The 17,895-nt window shown below is 30.4% G+C and overlaps 1 protein-coding gene and 1 long non-coding RNA gene across 9 annotated transcripts in view; one reads left to right on the top strand and one right to left on the bottom strand.

Annotated features, from left to right (window-relative positions):
• Positions 1-17,895, bottom strand: part of LOC109596609 (syntaxin-binding protein 5) — a 214,868-nt gene that overhangs the window by 55,131 nt on the left and 141,842 nt on the right. The window contains exon 1 of one of the 7 annotated variants that reach the window (XM_049965682.1): positions 8,546-8,740. The exons of the other annotated variants lie outside the window; for them this stretch is intronic. The gene's annotated coding sequence lies outside the window, so the exon portion shown is untranslated. Of the gene's footprint in view, positions 1-8,545; positions 8,741-17,895 lie in introns of those variants that run through there. 7 annotated transcript variants of the gene reach the window in all.
• On the top strand, positions 16,730-17,685 carry LOC109604312 (uncharacterized). Of its 2 annotated transcripts, XR_007547645.1 has the most exons (3): positions 16,730-16,797; positions 17,164-17,240; positions 17,303-17,685. It is a non-coding gene; the product is annotated as an uncharacterized LOC109604312 (long non-coding RNA). The 2 variants fall into 2 exon arrangements; XR_007547644.1 differs by lacking the exon at positions 16,730-16,797 and having other exon boundaries at positions 16,969-17,240.

Below are 17,895 nucleotides of genomic sequence, written 5' to 3'. Positions count from 1 at the left end.
ATAACAGTATTCTAAACCTGGAAGCAAACTCATTTGAAGAATTTTTTGGTATGTGACTGCGTTAATAGTCACATAATAGACTTGAAGTGTATAGTGCAGAAGAGAAATATATTTTATTTTGTCCCAATATTTAGTAGATGGACTCGTAAACTAAAAGCCATGAAATAAGAATAATTTCCTATATTTTTGGGGCATAGTTTGACCTAACATTAATAGATGAGTTAGAAACCCACAATGTTCCAGACACAAATTGAATTTCCTGCCTATGATGTACCATACGTGTTCAATCTGTAATAAGTCTAAAAATCTCACTAATCATGGCAACAAATTTACATTAGAATGTAGGAAAGATTTCAAATTAATTCCAGTGAGGTCGGACATTACATATAAAACTGAATTTGAACTGAAAGGTCCTAGGTAAGGTAGCAAAGGGGTTTCACAACATGTATTACTGGGCTGTTACAGTGGGTCTAATGAAAATTAACAATGTGGCCTTCGCCCTTCTCTAAAAAATCGATACTCAATACTGAAAACCACTTCACATCACTGGAAGGCAACAATGAATATTTTAATTAATTTCCGGCAACATCTGGTATTTCAATACTTGGAAACTATTTTACACTATTTGTTGATATTTTGCAGCATTTACAGTGCCATTAATAAATTTAAACAATCCTAATCCTGTAGCCGCCATGCATCCTATGTTATAACAATTTTAGGAAACTTGCGTTTTCGATTCATGGCTAAAAATTACCCTGGATTAATCTTCTACAGACCAAGACAACTTTGACTTTGCCCACGTCAGCCTGTTTTGTTTGTGTTTTCACTTTAATAGTGACTTTACTTTTGTCCATATAAGTACACAACTTTTAATGATACACACCTTTAAATTGTTATTTTATGTTTTACCTCATAAAACTTAAGTCCACATGTTTGAACCCACTTGCGACAACATTCCCTTGATTAATTTAATCCATTAAACTGTAATTTGCCGCAAAGTATTTTTTCGGCCATTTTTTCATATTTTGATTAATATTCTTTTATTTCTTTCAGTAACTAATTTTGGACAACCCGGATTTTTACCTTTTTCCAGAATAGTTCAAGTTTAACCATAATGCCTAATTATATTCCAGACTGATTCTTTATACTATCCCAATATTTTATTGTCACAGAAAATGAACATATTTTCCATAATAAGTGATAAGGAAATATTTTGTTTATTGGTTTTTTGATAACGTAGAATTTATTGAAAACTAACTAAATATATAGGATTAATTTTTTGAAAAAATAAAATATGAAACACTTAAATTATGTAACTTATTCATTTGTCCCAATATAGGTCCGTTATCTTCCAAATCTGTCGTTTTTAAATATTTGAAGATAATATTGCAATGAAAAAAACTGGATAAAACAAATATAAATCATTGCATAAACCGTATCTTCCTGCTTCCATAGTCAATAATTCGCCCTCCATCAAAATTTACACGCGTACCTTCTCAGAGCTTTTGAAATTAATGAAAGAATATTTCAAACCTAACAACAGTAAAATGAATTCTAAATTGTATGCACTAAACGGATTTACCATTTTACAAAAATTGTTCAAAAAGACGTGTAGCTGATAAACTCTTTGACAAACAACATTTAGATAACCCAACTGAAGAGTTTAATTAAAAAAAAAAAATAAAATGCAATATGTATGTTGTTTGCAAGCATTTATTAAACCTTTGTAAAATAAAATGAAATATAGCACACAGTCATCGCGTGTACATATTTCTCACAAAAAATAAAAAAAGATTCGTCCAACACAAGTGCCGCTAATACACTGGGCGCATTTCCACATCGAAACCCCTGGCGAATTCGAGTATTTCCCTACGCTAAAATAAAGTTGTGCAGGCCATGGAATCCGGCCAATCGAACTCGCGATCACCTCGCTCAAGTTAAACCAACTTTTTCAATTACGGCTCATTTCGCTCACGGAAGCGAACGAAAACGTAAAACGGGCGCAATGAATTTGTTCGGGTGTCCATTAAAAATGCGCATCGCCCCCGCTGAAACGTTGAAATTCCGAAATAAATGAACACGCTTCTGAAATATAGTAAGCAAACTTGAACTGGAGTTTTAGACAATACGTTTTAGAAAGCTTATTTTCTGAATACTCGTATGTAGCACAGATTCCATTTTATAACTACGCTTAAAGGGATTTTACAATTTACCATTTAAGTAGCTAAACACATGTTGTATTGTACGAAGTATTGGAGAAAATATTGCACATAAAGACGTTTAGGACACAATTGTTCTTTTCTGTGCCGTTCCAGATTTAATAATGCGCAGAAAACCACTAAATTGTATTGTGTTTTTTTTATTATTGACGTGGTTTTCGATTAACGTTGTGAGGGGCCGTGTGACACACAAAAAGCCATTTGTATTCAAAGACACGCAATTTCACATTGCGATATTAAAGCGAGGAGAAAAAGTAATGACGCGTCATGTTAGTTCAACTAACGTCCTTTGTCGTTGCCCCAACTAACATATTTTATGTATTGGGCACAAAAGGGGACGATGTAATAAGGTCGTTGCATGGTTTAAATTATACTAGAGCTTTTTTATTACGTATATTTATTAGGATTATAATAAAAATTGGAAATTTTAAATGAAAATCCTCAAGTTTAGCAGAAATAACAACCGTGTTGTTAATTTAAATGTATTTGTGCGTGCCAACGACCAACATGAAAATCAGTCCAAAGCAAATTGCTGCAAGGATAGCGAATTATCTCACATATTACTACAATTTCGCAAACCTAAACGCGACCAAAGCACCGTCTCTAATTAAATTACGCCACGATTCAAAGGGCAAAATGACAACGTCACAGACCGAGGTGCGTCCTTTGGCAAACTCCGTTGATACACGCAAACATACGAGGCAGGAACTGGGACGGTTATTAATCCGTTTCAGTAACTTCCACGTCTTATTTTACCGACGATGTTTTGGATGTTCTGTTTGTGTACGGTCGGCAACACATCGCTGCCTGTTGCGGTTCCCGGATCAGAGAGATAGTCGGGGTGAAGTTTTAGAACATGCACAGGTGTACTTTGTGGTTGTATACTCAATTTACTAGTATTTTGTTGGAGGTAATGAATTTATTAGCAGCATAATACGATGCTAATTATAATAGGAAAAGCGATGAAACCTTTGATGGAATCAAAACTAAACAACGATGAATATGTGACGTTTATCCAATCCTTTGATATGTTATAATGAGTCGTTGTAAAGAGGACAACATTATAGTAACTTTCTTTTTGTTTAAATAAACTAGTCACAATGAAATAGGTATCAATATTTAAAATGTAAACAGATCGTATATTTTTTTGGACATCCATATATAATCTTGTATGCATTATTTACACACTCTTTGAAGACTTATTGTACAAAGAAGACATCTCAATCGAGATGAAGTTGTTAAGGCCTTGGCAGTCCTGCAAGAAGGTCGATCGCAGAGGTACGCGGAAAACTTGCTCCAAACAAGTCATTGTGCAGTGCAGAGAAATTAGTACCAGTCATAGGAGACCATATGCTGCTAGTCAGAAATTGACTACTTCTCGAGAAGATCGACATTTGGTGCAGAAACAATAACAGCCCGTCAGTTAGGAAATCTTCATTTCATGGCCACAGGGACATATTTATTTACACAAAGCTTCAGACTAGACTTCATGAAGCCCATTTACATTCAAGACGTGCAGCTGTTGTTCCTGAATTAACTAAAGCACACATGAGAAAAAGTACGTTGCAGAAACTGGTAGATTCTATGCCTCAGAGATGACAAACAGTGGTAGTCAAAGATTACGCCATAAAATATTGAAATATTTGACTGTTTGAAACACCTTAAAATAACAGAAAAACTGGATTTTAAAAGTTCCTAAGAGAAGGTAACATTTTTCTGGGTTCTATTTTTGGGCTGTCACCTATAATGAAAACTAAATATCGACTACAGTTCGTAATGGCATCTCAAGCATAACTCCATCTATTAAATAAAAATTGTGGATTTCTCTGTTCTCTTCCGACTTCACCCAAAGAAAATCGAGTCCTACAACTGACCATATTCCATATTTTGAAGCTGTCGTTCACCATATTAATCTTTTATTACTGAGAATAGTAAAAATTATGTCCAAAAATGTTAAAGAAGCCTTTAGATACAACAAAATTGTAACATAAAAACTAGAACTAACAAAAATAATAATAACCAATTATTTTTTGTCATCAAACAGACGAATATACACACCAAATTTTGTTGTAGCACTGGGTCTTGGATTGGATATCAGTTTGTTTATTTTCAGTAAACTCAAACATCTGCTTGATAAAAGGGAAGCTCACATAGCTGTGGAGATAGGTACTTTGTAGCATACTTCATAAATATTTACAATAAGCGAAAGAGTCGGCAATACTTCGTGTACATTTCGTTAAAACTCATCGAGCAAAAAGACCCTACCGCTTCACGATTGTTGATTTATATATTTTCTAACTGTAACTTCCTACGTAAAATGAACGAACAAAATTTAAAAGGCGGAACCTCCTCCGAAGTCCGGTAGGATTAACACGGACGAAGCTGCAGTCAAACGAAACAAAAATACATCGGGAAGTTTTCTGAAGAGGAACTTTCTGAATTTTTCATGTGCTTTGGGGCTAACTGTTTTAATTATTCAACAGGATTCCTAATAGTGGAAGCGAGAACAGACGTACTTAATGTTTAATTTGATAATGAAGTTGGGGTTTTATGGTTATTTTGTAGTATGTAGAGTTGTGTTTAATGTGATGATATTCCTTACAGTATTAAAGCTTCAAATTCAGACCAAAAACGACCACGAAGTTTTGTATGTGTAATACATTTCAACGCGTACAACTTAACTTTATTAATCAGTGTGTTAAGGAAACGCCTTGTATTTGATTGTTAGCGTATCAAGTTTGTGTGTGCGTTCCCAACTCCCGAGCTATTCCAACAACCTAATTCAATAACCGGGCATTAATGCAGTGACGAAGTTTGCCGGAATCGAATAAAAAGAGCTTTGTTAATGAAATGAGGAAAGTTTCGCAACATCCGACTACTTTTCAGGTAATGTATTTAAATAATGGCCTAGTTTATTATTTATTCATTCTTCAATATCTTCAAATTAGGAATAAAATTATGTTTTTTCCTCAACAAATTCAATTGTTTGCAAATTTTGATGTCAAGTAAGAAAATTACACATTTTATAGAGAAATTAAAAGTTTCTCTAACTTATAAGTTATTTATAAACAGTACTTAAAAAACGGTTAACATAAAAAAATGTTAATATATGGGCTCTGGAAGTTGAAACTGAGTTTGAGATTTTGAAATTTTATTTTTGAAGGTAATAAACTAACGAAATATGAAAAAAATTTCAGTTTTTCAAATATTTACACTAGGTGTATCCCTTAACCCACGGAAGATTTTGATGACTATGGTGGACTGAACGTATATTTTATGTCAGACAACACAAGATAAATGAAAGATAAAAGAAACCTTTCAAAAATTAAAATAAATTTGTAACTTCATCCGCCATACTATCCAGATATTTTTCAATGTGAATGTTATTTATTTTTGTCATTGTCCAATTTTCTACGTAATTCAGAACAGAAAGTCAAAATTGAGGTTCCCAAAACTGAGGTTAAAGATTTAAATTAGTACACATATTCATCCATTTGCGATTTTCTAAAACAGAAAATGATGGTACAAATGTCGGGCAAAATAATTTAAACACCTCCACGCACGCATTTACATTTAATTTAAAAACTTTTAAAACACACATAAAAATACTTTTTGCACAATCAAGAGTAGAAATGGGTTAAGGAATTTATTGCCCGGAATTTATAGGATAGACGGAACGCATTAAGCCGAACACATTAGTTTTACAACGCATAAACACAGTGTACATGAACATTTCCGTTGAAACAATGCGTTTAATGCAAATTTCCACCGTTTACGTAATAAACATACAAAGTGCTTTTGATTACTTTCAGATAAATCTATGTATGATAATTGGAACCTTGCCGTAACCTATATTGGGATAAAAAAAGTGCTAGATTGGAAAACATTTGAAGCGACCGACCAATAAACTGAATTTCGTTCGAATGCGAATTCCATTCTGCGGCAAACTGTTGAGTTTCTCGTGTTCGCCTCTCGTTATGATATCCGAACGGCATATTGTAGATAAATTCCATTTCTCAATGGCCAATTCAACAGTTTATCCGGTTCCCCGAATAAATTTCGCCCGCTCCTTGTAGTTATATTTACATAGATCCCTTTCGAGATTCACTGGCAAAATATTTATTTAGAAATGTGGGATATTGTTTTTTTTTTTTGTAATTCGATACAGATTTTATGCCTGTTTGATATTCATAGTTCGCAACCGTTTCGGTTTAGGGTTTAATCTTGAAGAAAGCGTATCTTAATATTACATCTCAGTGAATAACGTTTTAAATTTAAATATTTCATGTACAGGGTGTTCTAAATAGGCCGTTACGAGTACTTCCAGCCCAGATGAAGAAAAACTTGTCCAGAGCTCAATTTTTTTAAAACTTTGATATTGACAGTGGTATTTTGATGTGTCTGTCCGTATTTGAAAATTTCGTGATATTTCTTCAAATTTCGAGAAAATATGTCCAATTTTTTACTTCCTGATGGAAGATTTTGGTTTTAAAATATATAAAAAAATCAGGCTTTCTAAAAATATAATTTATAATAAATTAAATTATCTTTGGCTTAGGTATAATGACATTTCAAGTGATATTTGGAGATATTTGATCTATAAAACAAATAGAAAATAGTACCTTATAGATGATGTTAAAGTTGCCAAATATAACATGTATTTGTCAATAGTTTTGTTAATATATAATCTTCGATGATTTGCTTGAAAACGAGTCATTTTTACGATTTTTATATAATTTAGTTTATAAAATAGCAAATATATTTTTTAATAATTAAAATTTAAAATTGCAACAATTATTTCAAAATTTTAAGGAGGTACAGTAGTGGCCATACTTATAAAAACTTATTAAAATATATTAAAAATATGAGTCTTATTACTAGAATTGGATTCCAGCACCCCTATAGTTTATTGCTTTTTTGCTATTTTTGTGTCTACTATGAAACTGGTCAATCTATTTTTATTCTTTAAAAAATTACGTATTTTTTATTTTTCAATGGACAAAAATATAGCAACTTTTTATTTTATAATATTTTATGATAATCTGTGAATTTAAATAGATTATTTACAAGCAATCTCTTGCTTGTTATATTTATTAAATCATTGGTCGAAGTGAAACTTAAAAAAATTATAATGTAATGTTACCACGACCGAGAGAAAAAGAAGGGGTGGTTAAGAGTTTACTACTTACTAAATAACTTATCGTTTCTTGTAATATTAAAAAATTTGGAGTAACTGACATAGGGGTAACTACAAAAAAAAATGAAAGAAACGAAAAACTTGAAAGAAAATCAATAACAGGATAATTCGAACGTCAAGACCATCTCCAGATATCAATCAAAACAGAAAACATCAGGCATAAAGATTTTAATCAAATGTAGATATAAAAATTTTATAAATGTAAATGAACTCATCACATCAATTCAAGAAAATTGAATGAATATAGACTTATATCGATGGATTAAGATTTTAAAACAAAAAAGAATATTATACAAAGTGATAATGTCAAATTAAATAACAGATTTAATAATAAAAAATCTATTTTATAAAAATTACCATTTATATAAAAATTAAACAAAAAAATTGCTGCACTTTATCAAAATTTGCCAAATATCAGTTTTCACAATTAATGTTTAAAAAAATGAGCTCGGGTCACTTAAGTCAGTTTGTCTCTATGTGCTGTTCAAAATCAATTGAGAAACCCTGTATATCGATGTTAAAAGGTCTGTTAACTTAGTAAAAATATTCAATTCAATAATTATAAAATGCTTTGGTAGAATTTCGATGCCTTTATGGTATATCTGAATTAAAATTTCATAACGAATAATTTTAATATTAACTTTTAGAATACATTTTATAATTTAAGAAATACTAAAGACGAACACACTGTGTAATTTTATAACAACACTATTTGCAGTAAACCTTCTATATAAATGTATAAAATAAAATTTATACGATCCATAAAATTTATAAGACCGTCTCCTATCCCACTAATAAAAAATCTTTGAAGGATTATTATGTAGCTAGAGAAACGGTTGAAATTCTGCGTGGGATGTTTTAATATTCCGAGCCGCGTACTTTTACTCGTTTGTAATTTGCCTGGTTTATTGCTAATTCGTTTAGGACTACATTTTATCTTCAATTTAGGGAATACCTCTCAGTGGACTTTGTACAAATTCGCTGAGTATTTCAAATAAAACTGTTTTAAAAGTAATATATTCTCCTTGGGAGATTAGTTTTTAATTTAATTATATATAATGTAGGAGTTTAAATTATATTTCAACGGAGTTAGTTAATAAAAAGGCATAATCTTTAATAATAATCTTACCCAGCATAGACTTGAACTTTCAGTACCCTCATTTACTGGTTTAATCACATCTTACAGGTTCGTATTGTGTAAAACTGACGATTTGCATAATCAGATTTTCCTTTAAGAGATTAACTTGAAATCATTTTAATCGTTTTGAGTGCTGTTTTAATACTTCATCTTTGAAATAAAACGCTTAATTTCTCATAATTAAATTAATTGATGACTGATATAATGACAGACCTTATTGACAGTCATAATGGAAAAGTCCATTATATCTGAATTTTGAATGAACTACTTGATTTACATTAAAAAAAAAATATCAATTTATATCCCTTCGCCATTGTTTAAAATAAAAAATTCAAAATTTAATATGTTTCTCCTCGTAAATTCTTCGCAGAATATTTCGAAATCATCGTCACACGTTATTAGAAACATAATGAAATATGCCCCGCGAATTTTTCCGAGCCCAGTCTAATTTAAACTTTTACTCCCGCTTAACGCGAGGGAATTCGCGTCCGGGTCAATTCATCTCGTCAGCGAGACGTCCTTAAAGCCGATTTTTTTAATAGAGCCCCGAACACTTAATGCGAATATTTGAATTTGAGAATTCGTTCTGGATTAACTGGATTTCTGGAATTCGTCGCAGGGATGATAGATTTGCGACGCTTTTAAAAATAAATGGGTATTTTCTTTTTTTTTTTTTGCAACGAATAATGTGCATTTCTTTTCTTTCGGATATTCGTGAAACTGAAATTGACTTCATAATTAAAGTAACATTCAATTTGTTAAAAGCAAAGTTTGCAAATTGTTTTGGATATACAGAGTGTCTGCTATAAGAGGGTCATGATGTATCTTTGTTATTGAGTGGTTGAGAATGAAATATCCCTAATGTCATTTGTTGTGCTTTGATAGAGTATCTACATATTAAATAACATTTCAGAAATTCAATTCAATTTTTTCAATTATTAATTTGATAATTAGTAATTGAAAATGAATCAAATTTTTCATAACTGGAATTTGTTTTATTGTAGCTGCATAAAAAGTTTGGCATGGAATTGATAAAAAAACTAGGATAACAGGATTTATACACTTGTTTCCACTTGTTTGATTAGTTTTCAAACTGACAAAACATTTTTTAATCATACACAAATTGGAAACAATGATATTTTTTGGTAAAATTAAATTCAGTAAAATTTACAATATTATTAAGCTTAGAGATTCTTAAATTTTATTTAATTTCCTTAAAGTTTTTGGCGCTGTGATAGTTTTTAACTTTAAAATAGTATTATCAGTACACTTCACCAAAAATTCTGAAGGATAATTAATATATTTTTGTGCACTTTAGTCTTGTTCCAATATTCTTATTCGAAACTAGTTGTTTCTTGACTGAAATACATCCTTGCAATTTTTTTTCGCTCAGAAACTTTCAATAAAAATTATTTTTTTTTTTTTGTTAGGACGTTACCTTAGGTTTTTGGCTATGTTAACAATTTTTAGTTCTTGATGCTTCATGTTTATTATTATTTTTCTCTTCTCTAAAATATAATATTTCTTTCTTTCCACTGAAACTGAGTTATTGAATTACTATATTACTATTGAAACTAATATTAAATAGTACATAGTAACATATTTGATCAATTAAATAATAAACTCAATTAATAAAAAAATAAATACAAATAAGTATCAGAATCATGTGATTGTCAACATTTCCAGCCAATAATAATTTTATTGTTATTATAAAACAGTAAATTAAGATCTAACAAGAACACCACAAGTTGTAAAAAAATTAAAACACTGCAAGATTTTAATAGTACCGCATATTTTGTTGAATTTTTCTTTCCCTCAAAAAAGTATTGTTTCCTATTTATTCGACTTACAGAGAGTACAAAAAAGTGAGAATGAAATACATGCCTCAATAGATATTAATTTTGCCATTACATATCAAGTTATAAACGATTTATGTAGTTTTTACAATAAATCGGAAACAAATGATGAGAATTTGACACATTTCCAGTTTAATATTTGTAACAGACAAAGTTGATTGTCTATTTGAATTTTGATTTAACAGGTAGATAACCCATCAAAAACACTGCAAATCACGTTTGGAAAGTTTCGTCTTCAACAACTCAATAACGGAGGCTTTCTATACCAGACATTTATTAATTTTAAATTTGAGCAAATTTAGAATTTATGTCTTATTAGTTAATTAATTAAATACATCTAAGCATTTAATTAATATATTACTTTAAAATATCCGTATGTGAATATATATTTTGTAACTTATCCGTAGTCCTGTTAGTAAAGGTATTTCGAGAGCCAACATTCTAAAACTAAATAATTAAGGACCAAAAGCGAATGGAATTCGTTGGAAAGACGCTACCATTAAAGGCTCCGTTTCTGGCCGGCTAATTACGGTACCACAAGATCCCGGTAAATACCTCCCGTAGATTTAAACCCACAAAGGGAATATTTTAGTAATGCCCCATTTCCAAATACTGCGAATAATTCCGCCGGATTCAACAATGCACATCTTAGAATTTAGTTGTGGCACGGCAAATATTCATGTTATTAAAATTCACATACGTATGCATTTTAAACATAGTTAATCAGTCCCGGGGTGCCTGCCAAACAGAAAAAAAAGAGACGTTATAGCTTTCGAAATTTCTCCGTGCATTCGCGGCGCCGTTACTAATTTCCATTTGAATATTTCATTTTGACGAAACGAATTTCGTGCAGTAAAAAGGATTCGCGACTTCAAAAGACCCAAACTGCGGTAATGGAAAACATAGGTATAAGATCATAATGCTGGGGGAATTATTCAGAAAGACGAAACCTCCCGGAAAATTATATGAGAGAGGGGATTTCAGTTTGAAAACTGATTCAAACATGTATTATACTTCTTTGCGTCCAATTTGTCGTTCGCCTACACGAGGAAATTTTAAAGTGAAATAAAACTCACTAACTTATTTTGCATTTTATAGTTTTATAACGAGTTTTAGTTTAGTTTCATTTTATTGCAAACGTGTGAGGAAAAAATATTTTGAAACTTTTGAAACAAACTTGCATACATGATGTGGTGTTGTACTTGAAGTAAATCAGTGAAAAAATGGTATAATAAATATAATTAAATAAGTGGCATAAAGTTAAATATTTTTTAAAATTAATCTTAGAAATTTAAAACAAAAATTTAATTAAGCAGAATTAATTAAAAATAATTAAAATTAAATCAGTTAATTGAAGGATTAAGGATTGATTTTAACTAACTAAATAGTGTTAGTATTTTATTAAAAAAAATATTATTGATTATAATTACTAAGTGTGCCTCCCTTTATATATGAATATCTTTATTACATAACTTTTCATTTCGAACAGAGTTAATAAGTATGCAAAAAACTGTCAAATTTGAATGAACTCTACGAAGAAGTTCAAAATCAGAGAAAAGAAATGTCGAACGGTTGTATTGAAAAGTTACGGAAATCAATGAAAAAAGGTGTTTAGAAGAAGAAGAACCATTGCCATAAAGTTCAAAGCCTCAAAAAAAGATATTTTGCAGGAGTGTGTGTTTTGATATGGCCTTGTGATGTGAACCGTCTTTTTTGACATTGGAGAAATTGGTGCCAAACTTTTCGACTATGCAACTTTCTTTTTCTAATAAAATAGCACACTAATCACACTCATTGTCAATAACATCATTCTTAGACTGATGTTATTGACAATACATAAAAATTAAAACGACCTCCAACCTCTAGTAAACGATTATATATTTTTATTTTTAAAAAATAAGACACAAATGAAAAATTTGTTTAACTTACTACCATGAATCCAATAGAACTCACCTGTGGACAAAACAAAACAATTTTTAAAATTTATCGTTAATAGTATTTAGAGGATTACGATACAGATATTTATGACCTCTGTAACCGGATTTGAGATAATTAAAATGTACGGTTTACTCTTATCGCAGCAGCTCTACCGTTGCTTTTATAGTTTTCCACTATATAAAATATTTTTGTACTTTTTGTGTACCAATAATTTTAAAACGTTAATTAGTTTCACAGTAAATAAAACGGTCAAAAATTAATCACGGTAAATGTGATTAAACAGAGAAATTTAATTCAAGCTTTAAATAAAGTGTATTTATATGTATACACTGTTTCCTCCAATAAATTATTGGAACTTAAACATACAGAAATTTATTTATTCTATGCTGGACCGATTTTATAAATATTAATATTAATGTTTCATACATAAAATCCTTTTGAAACTACCTATTTCATATAATAATGAAGTAACTCCTTTTAGAAAATCAATATATACTTTATTTTATAACACAATTATTAATAAATCATAGAACCGAGGCTAGAGATACAAAAATCCACACAATTCACATTGTGTTATCCCTACCGTGAAGATATACTAACATGTCATTCATGTCACAAAAGAATCTAATTTCTTTTGACTCCCGTTAATCTCACCCCGATTCACTTCAATTTTATCCCTTTGCGTTCGGGAATTTTAGGTAATTCCATTTTGTTTTCATTCATCCCAGAATAACGCGAGTCGTGTTTCTGTGTGTGGCCGAATTGCCGCCTGAACGGAACCAAATGGGAACCGGTCCAAGATTGTATCGCTACCAGGGTTTTTATATCGTTTAATCCTGGCATCGATTTCAATTAAGTGCAGCAGTTTGAAGGTCCAGTTGTCGTTTGTGTCGCATCGGATCGTGAACAAATCACGTCGAATAAAATAAATAAAATGTTACAATTTAACGTTCGATACAAAAAGTTGATGCATCATTTCATCGATACTGATTAAAAAGCACTCTTTTATTTAACTTCTGACTGATTTTTTGTATTGTCAATTATTTGGATGTTTCTATGATAAATTGATTTAGGAATTGTTGAAGCTATGGTGTTTTAAGAGATTGTAAATTGTGTAATTCGTAACTTTTTAATTTTTCCATCTTGTACATAAAAGAAAATAAATTTCGAGTTTGTTTGTTCGCAGGAGTAATGAAAGTTATTACGTTACCCTTTGATTAAACTTTTAATTAAAGTACCTCGTCAAAAAGAAGGACAATTTGAAAAGAAAAAAGGAAAAACGTGAAACAAATGCAGTAGTGAACAATCTCCAATTCATTAGGGTAATTGCAGAACTTGTTGCGAATAATTCCTAATATGTTACTGTCAACTATCAATTTCAAAGTAACTTAATTAATATAAATGACTAATCAATAAACATTATTTGAATTATTTGTGTACATCGATATAATTTTGTTGCAAATATTACATATTAATTTTAAATATGTACAAAATATCAAACATGTCACATTATAATGATATTAGTTTTTTAATAGTCAGAATTTAGCTTTAAAATCCATTCAACAAAGCTTCACTAATCTGTTTTTTTTTTAATTGAGATTGGTCTAAAGACACATGACGCATTTTATACATTCACAAGTTTTAATGAATAATATAATCTCCTGCATAAATTAAACAATACTGCAACAACAGAACTATTAAACCAGTAATAAAACTAACATCATAATCATATTCCATGGAAAATTAATAACACAAAATTAATTAAAATAAAAAAACGGAATATTAACCGCTACATTTTCTAATAAATACTTGGTTGACCTTCCTCTACTTTACGAACTACTTCCACCCTTTTTGGTATACTCAAAATTAGTGAACGGATAATTTCTTTATCAATAGTTCGCCATTCTTCTCTAAGAGCATTAGCATGCTCCTTCAAAATTTGAGGCTTGGTTTCGAGTATAAATTAGTCTGATGGTCCCGTTTGTGTAACTGGATTGCAGTAGGGTGAACGTGGGGGCTACTTCGTCTAAGTAGTGTAAGGATTTTGCAATGTCTAAGTTATAAGTTGATCACGGCGAAATCCAAATTCTTGAGCAAATGGAATAATAGACTAGTTGTGATAAGCAACTTTGTATCTCTAAAGAACCATCTTCAAAAGAAAAGTGGGATTCAATTCCTCCTGTTTAAAAGGGTTTAAGACAAGCTTTATGCAACCTTCTTCTGACTTAACATTCCAACATTTGCACTAAACATGGATGTGGAAAATGTGTAATTTCAGAAATAATCATAATGACGATAACGAATCCAACAGCAACTTAAAACAATTTGTGAGACATTATAATATATATTTGATCTTCATGTTGTTGGCCTTGATATGTTCCAAAGTTGAAATTATGGCGGCAACAAAATCTGAAAAATGTCTTCTTTGAGACATTTTACGGTCCTAATAACTGATAAATTAAAAATGAACCGAACAGTATATTTAAATATACAAAAAGCATTTTTGGACAAAAAAAAAACAATTACAATCAATTGAATGTTATACATTTTTATATCTATTAAATATATAAAAATTAAAATATATTTAATGTACCGACCGTCTAGAACTGCAAATATTCAAATAATATCACTGATCAAAATAAAACATATTGAAAATGTCTTTACATCTATTTAATTTAAGACCTTCAAATTATCATATAAAGCAATCGGACAAAGGCAGCATATTTTTGGTAACACCACATGGTTTATGTTTAATTGAAATATAAACCATATTTAATAATATTTTAAAACAAACACTTTTTATTGAATATCTAAAAATATAATAAACAAAATTGCATATTAAAATGTTAATAAATATTTAAGTAAATAACGAAATTTGATTACAATTTTATAGGCAAAATAAAAAGTAAAAAAATGCATTTTTATTATAATTGAAAATTATTTTAATAATTAGTTTTTATAGTTAAAATTTTTAATATATAAAATAAGATAAAAGAAATAGCTGACATTTATTATCGTTTTTATAAGTTCTGGTACTCATAATTTTACTGTGTAATTTATATTATATATTCAGTTTATCTTAGCTTGTCAAATTTTTATTATAAACCTCATGCAGCATAAATATTAATTACAACAAAATATCTACCTTACTACCAGATAAATCATGACCTGTGAGCTGTTGCCAGGTTGTGTGTGACAATAAATTTGCATTATATATGATAAATAAAATGCATAAGGGGATTCGCAAGTTGCAGTAAATATTCAGCATGTGAAAAAAACTCGACTAAATGGAGGCGAGCCCATCAAACACCATAATTCAAGACACCAGACCTGAGTATGTCCAAAATTTGGGATTGGAGTAACCCAAAAAGCTTGAGATAATAATTTTATTTATTATTATTTGTTAATGTAGCAGAAAATAGTAATCAAATTGTTATTTCAAATTATTTTCTACTTTTTATAACCTGGTAAAAATATTCGATATATTAATCAGTGATCAGTAGCTTTTTTAAACTAATAACGAGTTGGATATCCAAATTATAATTAAGATCTGAGTACATTACAGAATTTATGGTTGGAGCAACACAAAAAGTTTTGAAAATATTTTCTTTCTTTATTATTATTTATCAGTTAATGTAACTGATAATAGCAATCAAATACCATTGTTATTCCAAATTAAATTCTATTTTTATAACCAGGTAAATTATTTAATATATTGATCGCTGATCAGTAGTTTTTTTAAATCTAATAACGAGTTGGACATCCAAATTATAAAATAATTCGTCTTCTGTCAAATTTATTTGAAATTGATGGGAGAATTCCCTAAATATAACAAAAGTGAAATCTGTCTGCCTTATAAGAATATAACAAAAAATATATAAAAAATGCAGTTCAAAAATTCATCAAATACCCCTCAAAATTTATTCATTTTGCATCTTTGTACCAAATGTTGTCACTGTGTACACAATAAAGTACTTATTGTTGACTATTACTCATATATTGTACAATACATTAAATATTATCCTTACAGAACTAAATATTGACTTTATGACCCGACCTAAGCTTACAGCTACACTGACATATTCATAAAATAAGGGACCGTAGCCAAGACGTCGAAATCCTAATATAACAAAAACCAGTATCCTGAGGGTAGGTCCAGGAATAACGAGCACGCCGCCCGGATGTGATTGCTGATCGTGGCGGTCGGCGACAGCCGCGTGTGTCTTATGATAGCGAGCGATAACTCTATCAGTATGACATACGCGTACTGCCGCCGGCGACCGTGTCCCCCGGTGCGCCATCATCTTCTGCCGAATCGGCAGTGCCGATCCGTTGGACCGTTAATCGGCGCTCGATTTTCCGCTCGTGTGCCGTCGCGACTCTCGCAGTCGTCGCGGCGCTCCTGACCGACGCTCGGATGCTATCTCGCGGGAGCTTGATGCCGTACGCGTATCCTTTTTTTTTTCGTGAACCTTTCTTAGGGATTTTGGGGTTAAACAATGATTAATGATGGCCTAGGGCACATTTTTTTTACATGTGTATGTTATTAAATCCGTATATTTATTAAATTTGTTTCAGAAATAAAAATATGAATAAGTGAGATGTCTTTTTAGGAGTGGCGCAAAAATTAAATTACTTCTACTATCTAATTATGTGGACAAAATTGGAATTGATATTTATTTACAACTTATCCAAACTTGTTGTATTTGTTGGTTGTTTATGATAAAATGTTTTTAAACACAGTCAGTGTTTAAGTTAAGATATGACTTAATACAAATAATCTGAATTATGGTATAAGCATAAATTAGACTAAAGATATTTTCTGTTCAGTGAACAACAACAAAATGAAGTGGTTAATGCTCATCTCTTTCCTGGTTTTTGTGAGTACATACGTAAGTTAAAACAGTTTGATAATATTATATACAATTTTATCCTTATACATATATGATTTTAGTCACTTGCTGAAGAATCAGCACTAACGGATGCAATTAAAAAAATCGTAACAGCGATTGCCCTTCAGTTAAAAGAAATCCAGGAGATCGCTCTCGAATGTAAAAACAAAACTAATTTGCCCGACGGATTATTTCAAAAAATTCAAAACAACGACAAAACAGTGGATGCAGCACCCGTTAAACAATATTTGCATTGCTTTCTAGTAAAATTGGATATCCAAAATTCTGACGGAAGCTTCAATGAGGACCTCATCAGTAAGAAATTAAGAAGCGGAAAACCATTAACTGACGATGAAAAAAAGTGTCTGGTACAACTGGAAAATCCAAACGAAACAGCACTTAACTTTTATAAATGTTTCGATTAAATTAAATTATTTTTAACGAATTGTTGTGTCTTTTTAAATCTCTTCGAATAATATATTATTCAATATCTAAAATAATACAAACAGGTCAAACGAGATAAATTTCAATGAGATAAGATTCCTAATTAAGTAAACAAGTTCCAATGCATCAACAGTAGTTTACAACATTTAATTTTTGAAATAGAAATTTTCTTTTTCATCTCTCACAGATTTTAAGATAATTTGGGTGCGCG

Source organism: Aethina tumida, chromosome 3 (assembly GCF_024364675.1).
Source record: "Aethina tumida isolate Nest 87 chromosome 3, icAetTumi1.1, whole genome shotgun sequence".
In the NCBI taxonomy this organism is placed as follows: domain Eukaryota; kingdom Metazoa; phylum Arthropoda; class Insecta; order Coleoptera; family Nitidulidae; genus Aethina; species Aethina tumida.
The sequence above is the reverse complement of the archived record's forward strand: the minus strand, read 5'-3'. Positions and strand labels throughout refer to the sequence as shown.